The 12,500-nt window shown below is 49.3% G+C and overlaps 1 protein-coding gene across 3 annotated transcripts in view; it reads right to left on the reverse strand.

Annotated features, from left to right (window-relative positions):
* Positions 1-12,500, reverse strand: part of LOC133122985 (SERTA domain-containing protein 2-like) — a 45,842-nt gene that overhangs the window by 16,300 nt on the left and 17,042 nt on the right. For 2 of the 3 annotated variants that reach the window (XR_009708168.1, XM_061233307.1), the window contains exon 2: positions 5,497-5,780. The exons of the other annotated variant lie outside the window; for it this stretch is intronic. The gene's annotated coding sequence lies outside the window, so the exon portion shown is untranslated. The remainder of the gene's footprint in view (positions 1-5,496; positions 5,781-12,500) is intronic. 3 annotated transcript variants of the gene reach the window in all.

The raw sequence follows: 12,500 nt of genomic DNA on the forward strand, positions 1-12,500 counted from the left end.
CGCGCGCACACACACACACACACACGCACACTGTCACATGGTAGGTACTCCGTCTTTACAGATAAAACTTTACAGCAAGCTCCGTGCACCACAGTGACAATGGAATCACGCATTTTTAACAGGCATTTCAGTCAACAGTTCTCTGAAAGAACACTCGCAATATATTTGCTCGCTTTGGCAAATGAAAGCTTTTCATGTCGAGTAATTACGAACGTCAATACTCCACCTAATGGAGATTCCCTGCAGGAATACCCCCCCCCCCCCACCCCAGAGCCTCATGTAATATTAATATCAGCTTTCCCTCTGCACTGTAATGGTACAGTGAGCTCTATAGCACTAACACTGGTACAGTGAGCTGTACAGCACTAACACTGGTACAGTGAGCTCTACAGCACTAACACTGGTACAGTGAGCTCTACAGCACTAACACTGGTACAGTGAGCTCTACAGCACTAACACTGGTACAGTGAGCTCTATAGCACTAACACTGGTACAGTGAGCTCTACAGCACTAACACTGGTACAGTGAGCTCTACAGCACTAACACTGGTACAGTGAGCTCTACAGCACTAACACTGGTACAGTGAGCTCTACAGCACAACACACTGGTACAGTGAGCTCTATAGCACTAACACTGGTACAGTGAGCTCTACAGCACTAACACTGGTACAGTGAGCTCTATAGCACTAACACTGGTACAGTGAGCTCTATAGCACTAACACTGGTACAGTGAGCTCTACAGCACTAACACTGGTACAGTGAGCTCTACAGCACTAACACTGGTACAGTGAGCTCTACAGCACTAACACTGGTACAGTGAGCTCTACAGCACTAACACTGGTACAGTGAGCTCTACAGCACTAACACTGGTACAGTGAGCTCTACAGCACTAACACTGGTACAGTGAGCTCTATAGCACTAACACTGGTACAGTGAGCTCTATAGCACTAACACTGGTACAGTGAGCTCTATAGCACTAACACTGGTACAGTGAGCTCTATAGCACTAACACTGGTACAGTGAGCTCTACAGCACTAACACTGGTACAGTGAGCTCTACAGCACTAACACTGGTACAGTGAGCTCTACAGCACTAACACTGGTACAGTGAGCTCTACAGCACTAACACTGGTACAGTGAGCTCTATAGCACTAACACTGGTACAGTGAGCTCTATAGCACTAACACTGGTACAGTGAGCTCTACAGCACTAACACTGGTACAGTGAGCTCTACAGCACTAACACTGGTACAGTGAGCTCTACAGCACTAACACTGGTACAGTGAGCTCTATAGCACTAACACTGGTACAGTGAGCTGTACAGCACTAACACTGGTACAGTGAGCTCTATAGCACTAACACTGGTACAGTGAGCTCTACAGCACAACACACTGGTACAGTAAGGGACACTACAGCAGAACGCACTGCATCACATGCATTTCACCCTGAATAATAATAAGCATAACACCTATTATTATTCTCATTATCATTATCATCAATAATAATAATTTAATAATAGTGTTATTCTTATTATTATTCTTATTATTCTTATTCTTATTCGTATTATTATTATTATTAACAACAGCCATTAATATTATTATTATCCTCAATACTCTCATCATCAATCATCATAATAATAACAATAACAGTAAGTATTATTATTATTATTATTATTATTATTATTCTCATTATCATCATCATCATCATCATCATCGTCATTATCGTTGAACATCTAAAATAATCATCAATGAAAAACAATGATGATGATGATCATCATCATTTGGCCCTGGAAGAGAAAAGCAGTGTTGTTTGTTTCTGTGGGCAGCAGAGGTGTGTATTTGTTGATGGGGGCGGGAGAGGCATTTATAATGTCATGACCCTCCCCTCCCGCGGCATGGCAGGTGTGTTGGGGTCCGCTGGAGCGTCACCTCCCCACCGCCCTGACCCCGCACACACTCACTCTGACTAATCACGGCTCTCTCATCCCTCTCCCCCGCTAACGGCCGTTAGCATGGGGCTCCCCGCGGTGCGCAGGTCTGTGAACGTCACGCGTTAACCCCGTGTTATCCCTCACACAGGCCTGTGTTATCGCTCACACCGTTAATATGATGTGAGAAACGCAGGGCTGTGTTATCCCTCACACCGTTAATAGGATGTGAGGAACACAGGTCTGTGTTTATCCCTCACACCGTTAATAGGATGTGAGGAACACAGGTCTGTGTTTATCCCTCACACCGTTAAAATGATACGAGGTTTACTGCTCCACTCAGCTTGGGTACCGGGGAGGAGAGGAGCTGCACTGTGGGGTGAGATGGTGTCAGGGAACAGCCTGTTCCACATGTACACACACAGGCAAAGGGGATAGAGCCATCCTACACACACACACACACATAGACACACACCGGCAAAGGAGATGGAACCATCCTACACACACAGAGACATACACACACACACACACACAGCACAGCCCTGAGCTCTGTCTGACTGCTCCCTTCCTCCAGACGCCTGTGTTCACACAGCCTGAGAGCTGTGTCTCTGACTCTATCACTCACCTGGCCCTTCCAGTCCTTCACCACTGAGAGAGACCATTATAAATACTACACATTTCTGAGTGTGTGTGTGTGTGTCCAACTGGAGACCCTGTACTGGACCCATCTATAGGGAGGGGTCAGTGGGAGGATAAGGAGGCCCCTTGCCTGATTTTTGGTGACTGAAAAGAGACATCAGGACGGAGAACGGAGGATGAGGTGGGACACAGAGACTGATGCAGCTCGGTCTCTGTCGTGCAAGCAGAAAAAAAATGTATTTCAACTTCAAATGAGCAAAATGAAACGCCTCAAGGGTGCACGCTGAACCCGAGGCCTCTGGATCCAGGTCCGAGTGTCCGGCCGGCGGGGCACCAGGGCTGGAGACCCGGGGACCTGCTCTGCCACGCGCCCTGCGCTCCAGACCATGAAGGACAGCACTGAGTGTGTAAGGACCGGCACTCACTCCCTCTCCCCCCCTGATAAACTCACGCTCCATAATCAACCAAAATAAAACTATTGGCTACTCAGCAGAACTGGAAACAAGGCTCAATGCCTTCTTCGAGGGCACCTTGGCCTGGCCGAGAAAAAATTATCATAAATAGCAACTTTACAGTAGTTCTGAACACGTATCTAAATCAGTGTTTTGGAGTAAAAGCTTTGCTGGAAAAGTCTGTTTTTAAGGAGGGACAAAACTGGGAAAGAGGACAAACGCAGCACTCCACGGCCCTTAAATCTGCCCTGTCTCTAAACACTCCCTACGCTTTATTTACTCCGCCAGCCTGGAACCTGATTCGCCCTCTGAGTGTCTGCGTGAAATACGCCTTTCTCCTGCGTCACATCGTCGCCCGTCTGAAGTGGAAGAAACCACCTAAACGGATCGCAAACAGGCACAGAAACGGGTCTTACGCCCGGGCAGTCCATCACCGATCTCACGTGCTATAAGACTGAGAACAAATCACTGCTATTACAGCGCCGTGAGCTAAGCGTGTGTATTTTCCTGCAGCAATGCAAACGAGAGTGGAGAGTGAACATAAACTTTGACCAAATGCTCTGTGTGCCTACGTCCCGGTGCAACAGCTCTTATGTATGCACACAGGTTTAACCCACGCACCTCTGGAGAGATTCGCCACTGACCTGTGATCACATGCATGCTCGTTCTAGGTACAGTTTGGGTCAGTATCTATAAAGCATGAGAGGACGGGACTTCTGATATGGGATCGTCATTTTCTGTGTCCTTATCCTTGTCCCAGGGTCAGTAACCCTGGTCCTGGAGAGCCGCATGGTGTGCTGGGGTCCCTAACCCTGGTCCTGGAGAGCCACAGGGTGTGCTGGCTTCAGTTGTTACCCAGCACTTAACTGATCAATGAAAGCAGCTGATTACAGTTCATTCACCTCACCCGGGTTGTTGGGTGTGAATCAGTTGCTGATCAGCACACCCTGCGGCTCTCTAGGACCAGGGTTGCCAACCCCTGTCCTAGCCCAAAACTCAAAATTGACCCAGAATCAGCATTCCTACATAAAGATGCTTTTTGAACACGGACCCTGAGCTCCACTCGCGGAAGGCGCGGAGGAACAGGAACGCCTCGTGAATACGGTTTTACTCTCGAGCTCGTAGTGCGTAAGGTTAGGAACAAGGGCAGTAGAAACCCGAGCCCGCACGAGCTCCCCGCTCCCGGACGGTTTATAAATACAGAGCCCGCGCGTAGTGAGAGAGAGAGAGAGCGAGAGAGAGAGAGAGTGTGTTTGTCTGCGAGCTGGCCGCACCGGCACCAGCTTTCCTAAAAACATGCCAAATGGCTCAGACAATCAAATGTGTCAGCTACTGTCTGAACAGTCACTCTTATCCACCTCCGTAAGTGAAAAGTCACCACTGACTGTCACTCTGCACGGTATTGCTAGCGTTGTTTTTTATTATTTCAGCGAGTTAAGATGCCGTCTCAAATGATGAATCCACGCATGTATAATCGTGTATTTGCTACTTGAAAGAATTGAGCAACAGAATAACAATCAATCAAACAGTAGAACAGTTATACAATATTTATGTCCGCTGGTCGGACTTAAACCATCGCTGTCAGTCATATAATATGTCAGGTAACGCAACACTAACTTCAGCTGATCACGTAATCGCACGCCCGCGGTGTGAACATACAGTACCGCGTCTACGCTGACGTGCCCGCGCTCCTCCCACCTCCGCCACAGTTAAATGTCACGGAGAAAACTTCACGATATGCTGCCCGCTTACCGTGCTTGGGTGAGTAGCCTAGTAGTACAATTACAAACCAACAAGCCAGGCGTGCGAGGGCGTATTTTCACGTTTCAAACGACCAGTGATTTTCACAGACGTGCCATGACGGCATGTACATGTAGTCTAACATCAGAATCGAATGACAAAACTATTCCAACCTTAAGAATGATTAATAATAGCGTAGGCAACATCGTTAATCACAAATACGGAAAAAATGATTCAGTCGGAATATTTCGGAAGCCAAATGCTGAAAAGCGAACATGTCAAAACGCAAATCAGAGCTGAAGTCAATAGACACTGACCTACATGCAGTTAAAACTTAACACACCGACTGCAATACGAGGATCGTCTGAAAACAATGTTCGCCTACCTTCTCCACGCAACACTGTAGGCAAGTTGGACTGGTACGTTAGCTGGATGGCTGGGCAGGTAGCTATGTAGCCTACATTTAAAGCTAATTTACGCACGACAAAAGGAGTAGCCTAACCTGGCCAGATCGAAACCGATCGCCTTCATTCAAGCTCTCGTAGCTTTGTTTCGCTTTCCGGTGTCAGTCTGGCGAACTGTTCCTTTTAACTGGAGACACAGAGATAGCCTACAAGACCGACTTTCGTTTTTATCACACAAAACATCAATTCCAGTTCTAATTCCTGTTCACTTGCCACAATCAGTCGCGAACAGCGTGCATTTAACAATAATCTGCGGGTTAAACGAAGATATACTCACCACATCTACGTCCACCTGAGGTTTTAAATAAAGCATCGGGTCACTGTCTCACTAGACTAGCGCTAGCTCCGTGTTTCGAAGAAGGCATCCAACCAAACTCTTCACATCGTCCACCTCTGACACTTTTATTCTCTTCGGCGATTTCCAATCGACTGAGGGAGGACAGGACCACTGCACAATGGCGTGCCGATGAAGAAGAGCGGACGGCTCCCAACCACCACTGCTACCCAGCGACAGAAAAGCCGAGACACGGCTGCCCCGGTTCCAACAGAGCGGCGCTGTCCCTGAAAAAGGAATGACGTAAAGTAAAGCTTCTGGTACGCGGCGAGCCGACTGTGTCTAGCCCCGGCGAGGTCCGCCCCTCGCACACACACAGGCACACGCACACTCCGTTTGCGCCCTCCCTCGTCCACCCCCTCCTCTCTCTCTCTCTCTCTCTCTCTCTCTCTCTCTGCACTTGGCAGCTGGGACCAAGCAGTTGCTAACGCCAGCTAGCGAGGCTACACATGCTCCTACTTCAGATCCAATCAGATGTAGGAGAACTACCGACCATCCGCTGCTCGCCTCTCGCGGCTCTTGCGTGTGCCATGATCCCAATGGGAAGAGAAAACGCCAATAAAAATGTGGTCCCGCCGCCAAAAACCCAGTCTGCGCAATGTCACGGTTGCGCAAAAACCCGCTGTGGCGGCCATACAGGTATAAATTTAGAGTGAATGTGTATTTATATTGCACGGTCTGCGTGACAAAAAAAAAACATAGCCCTAGCGCATCCACTGGCTCCGGACGCGCGACCCCGCTGCGAGAGCGAGCAACCACAAAAATGTCAGGCATTCAAGTTATTCAACAATTTAACGTCGGTCCCCTCGGCTTCACCTAGCAGACAATACTTTGGTGTAGGCCAGGCGCTAACGCGCTCAAAGCTGTTTATCCGTTTAGTAGCACGTTTACACGTTAAACAATTGTAAACATGTTTTCTTCTTACGCGTTTAACCGTAGAACCAGCAATTAAGGGGCACGTGTGTGCTGTGCAACGGTAAAATAACGGTCTCATCCTCGCCAACTGTTTGCTTGTGAGCGGTCAACGGCCCTGGCATTCTGGAGAAATGCTATACTGCCATCAGTCTATTCAAACGGACAATACCCTACAGTATTTTTTTGTGTAGAATCTTTTCCTGGTCATTAGGGGATTATCCATGGGCTAAATAAAACGGCGAACAAAGACCCCGTAACTAATAATAAAAAACTAATTAATTTCATTTTATTTTCGAATGTGCCTTTCCCACTTAAAATTCAGCCAATCAATAACAAAGTGGCTTTTTAGTTTTGAACGAATAGCTTCAGGCCACTGAACGTGTTACAATGTTTGCCCTTGTTCCAGCGAAACAAGGATTGAGCTGCTGGATTATAGAATTTGAGATAAAATCTACGGTCACACTTACTAATCAGTGCATCTGATTTGTAGCCTGTTATTATGACCAATGATCTGTCAGTAATGTTCCGTATTCGACAACAATAAAGACTTAAGAGACCAGGGAGATGTTAGAGATGGGTGCTGGAGGCGTGATACTGCTCATAAACACATGACTTCAGTGTGGGCATGTAGGAAGCGCACAAATCTGTTGAAGCTAATGTATCGGCAGAGAAATAGGTACTTTCCAGCACAGCTGTAACGTAACGGCCATTATCCAGACAGATCAATGGCAACAAGACCTAAAACGTGTCCGTAAAAACAGCGCGACATTGGCTTAAGATATAAAGATCTGGGAAAATATTCATTTAAAAAGCAAAGCTGTTCATGGTCACAGAGAAACATTCACCATGGGGAAATTCAGCCAAAATGTAAAGGCAGAATAATTCCAAAGGCACATTGAATTTAACTTTAATGAACACAAAATCTCAAAAAACGTGGTTTAAAAAATGTCTGGCATTTCTTCGGACGGTGGATGTAATCCTGTATCCTTATATCGGCCTGACGTCTCATCCGTCAGGTGATAATTATAATTAGTTATTTAGCCGACGCTTTTATCCAAAGCGACTTACAGTTGATATGACTAAGCAGGAACCAATCCAACCAATCCCCTGGAGCAATGTGGGGTTAAGCGTGGCCATACTGGGACTTGAACCACCAAACTTCCAGGTCCCAGTCATGCACCTTAGCCAGGTAAGACTGGGGCATTGAGGACCACACTCAGTCACATAGTCACACTCTAGCCCCAAAACGCACACACACACAGCCCAAAAACACACACACACACACACACACACACACACACACACACACAGCCCCAAAACGCACACACACACAGCCAAAAAACACACACAGAGGAGTGTATTCCTCCCCCCAGAGCCATAGCTTCCCCCTCCTCATTTAATGTCAGTGAAATCCCTCTGCCAGATCCGTTTCACTTGTGAATTTGTGTATACGTCATATCACTGAAGCAAACTAAGTTCTGTTTCAGCTTGTCTTTAAATGACTCACACATTTTCCAGGCTGGGAAACCAACCTAGGCTACAGGCAGCCTGGCAGGTGAGTCTACCTGCACTCACAGAGCCAGGGGCCCAGGTGAGTCTACCTGCACTGAGAGCCAGGGGCCCAGGTGAGTCTACCTGCACTGAGAGCCAGGGGCCCAGGTGAGTCTACCTGCACTGAGAGCCAGGGGCCCAGGTGAGTCTACCTGCACTGAGAGCCAGGGGCCCAGGTGAGTCTACCTGCACTGAGAGCCAGGGGCCCAGGTGAGTCTACCTGCACTGAGAGCCAGGGGCCCAGGTGAGTCTACCTGCACTCTGAGAGCCAGGGGCCCAGGTGAGTCTACCTGCACTGAGAGCCAGGGGCCCAGGTGAGTCTACCTGCACTGAGAGCCAGGGGCCCAGGTGAGTCTACCTGCACTGAGAGCCAGGGGCCCAGGTGAGTCTACCTGCACGCTGAGAGCCAGGGGCCCAGGTGAGTCTACCTGCACTGAGAGCCAGGGGCCCAGGTGAGTCTACCTGCACTGAGAGCCAGGGGCCCAGGTGAGTCTACCTGCACTGAGAGCCAGGGGCCCAGGTGAGTCTACCTGCACTCTGAGAGCCAGGGGCCCAGGTGAGTCTACCTGCACTGAGAGCCAGGGGCCCAGGTGAGTCTACCTGCACTGAGAGCCAGGGGCCCAGGTGAGTCTACCTGCACTGAGAGCCAGGGGCCCAGGTGAGTCTACCTGCACGCTGAGAGCCAGGGGCCCAGGTGAGTCTAACTGCACTGAGAGCCAGGGGCCCAGGTGAGTCTACCTGCACTCACAGAACCAGGGGCCCAGGTGAGTCTACCTGCAATGAGAGCCAGGGGCCCAGGTGAGTCTACCTGCACGCTGAGAGCCAGGGGCCCAGGTGAGTCTACCTGCACTCTGAGAGCCAGGGGCCCGGGGGCAGAACATGCCGGAAGCCCCCTGCGGTGAAACAGAGCGGGCGAGCCCAGGGGTGGCGGAACACTGGTCACATGACTGCGAGCCTTCACTCAGGCCCTCCGGTTACCACGGACACCTACAGGCGGCCGACGCCGGCTTTGGTGGTAACGGTGAAACGTTTACGTTCGGTGAACGGGCTGAATGCAAACCTTTGTCCTGCCACCGTGGTCTAAAGTTTATTTTTTAATTCTTATATTTTTTTGAGAACGCCAGGAGCCACATTATAATCTCCAGGGTGGGTTTTCCCAAGGTCTTTCCGCTCCGATGCGGAATGTGATCCCAGTGAATGGCACATTGTTCCGAACAGGCCCGAGCACTGCCAAGAGCGGCATTCCCTTCAGCACGACGTCCAAAAGCGCTACCGTATCATTAACTGCTGCAATCTAAACAAGTGAGTTATTCATCACTATCCCAGCACCCAGCTAACGAGCTGTACCTGTCCCAGGTAAATAAACCCCAGCTAACGAGCTGTACCTGTCCCAGGTAAATAAACCCCCGTATTAACCAGCTAACGAGCTGTACCTGTCCCAGGTAAATCAACCCCCGTATTAACCAGCTAACGAGCTGTACCTGTCCCAGGTAAATAAACCCCCGTATTAACCAGCTAACGAGCTGTACCTGTCCCAGGTAAATAAACCCCCGTATTAACCAGCTAACGAGCTGTACCTGTCCCAGGTAAATAAACCCCCGTATTAACCAGCTAACGAGCTGTACCTGTCCCAGGTAAATAAACCCCCGTATTAACCAGCTAACGAGCTGTACCTGTCCCAGGTAAATAAACCCCCGTATTAACCAGCTAACGAGCTGTACCTGTCCCAGGTAAATAAACCCCCGTATTAACCAGCTAACGAGCTGTACCTGTCCCAGGTAAATAAACCCCCGTATTAACCAGCTAACGAGCTGTACCTGTCCCAGGTAAATAAACCCCCGTATTAACCAGCTAACGAGCTGTACCTGTCCCAGGTAAATAAACCCCCGTATTAACCAGCTAACGAGCTGTACCTGTCCCAGGTAAATAAACCCCCGTATTAACCAGCTAACGAGCTGTACCTGTCCCAGGTAAATAAGCCCAGTAAGGTTCAGTTCATTAGCGCTGCACTTGAGTTTGACAGGAGGAAGGTTAGAGTACAGAGTCTGAAGAGGTGCAAACGCTTGTCTCTGGGGCAGTGCCGAGTAGGTACATCAGATTGTACCCCCAGCCAGCTGTATATGATTAATTTGTGCCTTTTTTTACTTGATAAACATACTAATTTGTACCCAAAGAGAACATTACTGTACTCTCAGGGTGCATTTGGGAAATATGACCCTTGCATAACAGAAATGTACGTCCACTGTCTCTGTGTTTCTGAGACTGCAGAGTGTAGCTCTGAAGAGGGGCTGGTGCCGCGGGTGCTCGTGTTGACCGTTAAACTGTCGTGCGCGGCGTGTATCCAGGGGCATTGTGGGAACACAGCTGCACGCATCGCCTCGCCCCATTCACAGACATCTGCTCCTCACGTCGGTCGTTAACCCTGCAGACCGCGGGGAACACTGGCCAGATGGTGAAAAAAAAAAAAGCACTCGCGTCACACACACACTCACACACACACACACTCACACATACACACTCACACATACACACTCACACACACACACAAACACACACACACTCACACACTCACACACACACACACACTCACACACTCACTCACACTCACACACACACTCACACACACACACACACACACACACACTCACACACCCGCCGTATGTGATCTGTGCCGGCCTGGACCCTCAGCTGGGTTAGTGCGACTCACGGCCCTTGAGGGGCGAGGACTGCTGGTTTTCCACCCTCTCAGTCAGGTGTGACAGTCTGGCTGATCAGCAGCACTAATTACCCAGTGAAAAGAAAACCAGGGCTGGATTTGAGGGCTTCATAGTGCCAACATGCACACACACACACTCACGCGCTACGTGCAGGTATCCCATCAGTGTACAGTGGTTAGAGACGTGGGCTTGGTGACTGATCTGGGGTCACACACTCCCTTTGCCGTGCGAGAATTAACTTGGGGTACACTCACCCTGTTTTGGGGTACACTCACCCTGTTTTGGGGTACACTCACCCTGTTTTGGGGTACACTCACCCAGTTCTGGGGTACAAATCACACTGTTTTGGGGTATACTCACCCTGTTTTGGGGTACACTCACCCTGTTTTGGGGTACACTCACCCAGTTCTGGGGTACAAATCACACTGTTTTGGAGTACGCTTCTCCCTGTTTTGGGGTATGCTCACCCTGTTTTGGGGTACGCTCACCCAGTTTTGGGGTACGCTCACACTGTGTTAGGGTACGAATCACACTGTGTTGGGGTACACTCACCCTGTTTTGGGCCTCAGCGTGCGCGCTCTCCGCACGTTACCGAGCCCCTGCGACTCGAACCCGATCAGAGCTGTCAGGCCGAGGGCGGCTCTCATTACGCCCAAACCAGCCAGCAGCTCGAGCACACAGCCCAGCGAAACAATCTGAAGCTTCCCGCTGCCTCTCTCATCTTCTCTCTTCATGTTTTCAGAAGGACTCCTTTCGTCTGCTCGAGGTTTCTTTTTTTTTCCCCTCCCCATAATTTCTACCCGTACCTTTTTTTAATTTTTTTTTTTAAGTTAACAGCCACTGTAGCTTGTGCTCGCGGCTACTGGAAGGTGCGTCTAAATTAAGAATTTGACATGGTAACAACAGGAAATGAGTCGCAGTAAAGCTGGGGGAAAAAAGAGAACTACAGTGACTCGTGTGCCCCACTCACAACAAGTCCTCTGTTAACATGGAGAGAGTCGATGGGATTGGCTACTGAACTAACCTCTCGCTAATGCAGCCTCGAATAACTAACAGTGGGAACACCTCTGACATTCTGGTGCTGATGTCACAATCACCACTGCTCTAGAGTTCTAGAACACTGACTGAGAAACATCCGTCTTCTTGACCGGCGCTACTCAACTCCACGTCCTGCAGTGTCTGCAGTGCTGCTCAACTCCACGTCCTGCAGTGTCTGCAGCGCTACTCAACTCCACGTCCTGCAGTGTCTGCAGTGCTACTCAACTCCACGTCCTGCAGTGTCTGCAGTGCTGCTCAACTCCACATCCTGCAGTGTCTGCAGCGCTACTCAACTTGAAAGTTGCTTTGGGTAAAAAACCGTGAGCTAAATAACAAATTATTATTCTTATTTATTGAAAAATCCTTGATTGGATTTGCAGTGAGAGACAGAGAGAGGCAGACAGAGACCCCCACCCTACCATGCAGTGTTCAGCCTGACCCACTGCCTCAGCACAAACGGGAGTGTTTGTGAGTGTTTGTGAGTGTTTGTGAGTGTTTGTAAGTGAGATGGGGGGGTGGGGGTACTGCTGGACACCCCCACCCCCCCTGAAAGAGTGAGCAGTGGAAGTTTAAAATCAGAGAAACAAAAAATATGGGAGGGGGGACAGAGAGAGGGAGAGAGGGAGATAGAGAGAGAGGGAGAGAGAGAGGGAGGGAGGGGAGAATTTGAAAAACAAAGGGAATATGATAATGGCTCAGTATGAGTTATTTTGGTCCTGCTGTTCG

The sequence above is a fragment of the Conger conger genome, chromosome 2 (genome assembly GCF_963514075.1).
Source record: "Conger conger chromosome 2, fConCon1.1, whole genome shotgun sequence".
Taxonomy (NCBI): domain Eukaryota; kingdom Metazoa; phylum Chordata; class Actinopteri; order Anguilliformes; family Congridae; genus Conger; species Conger conger.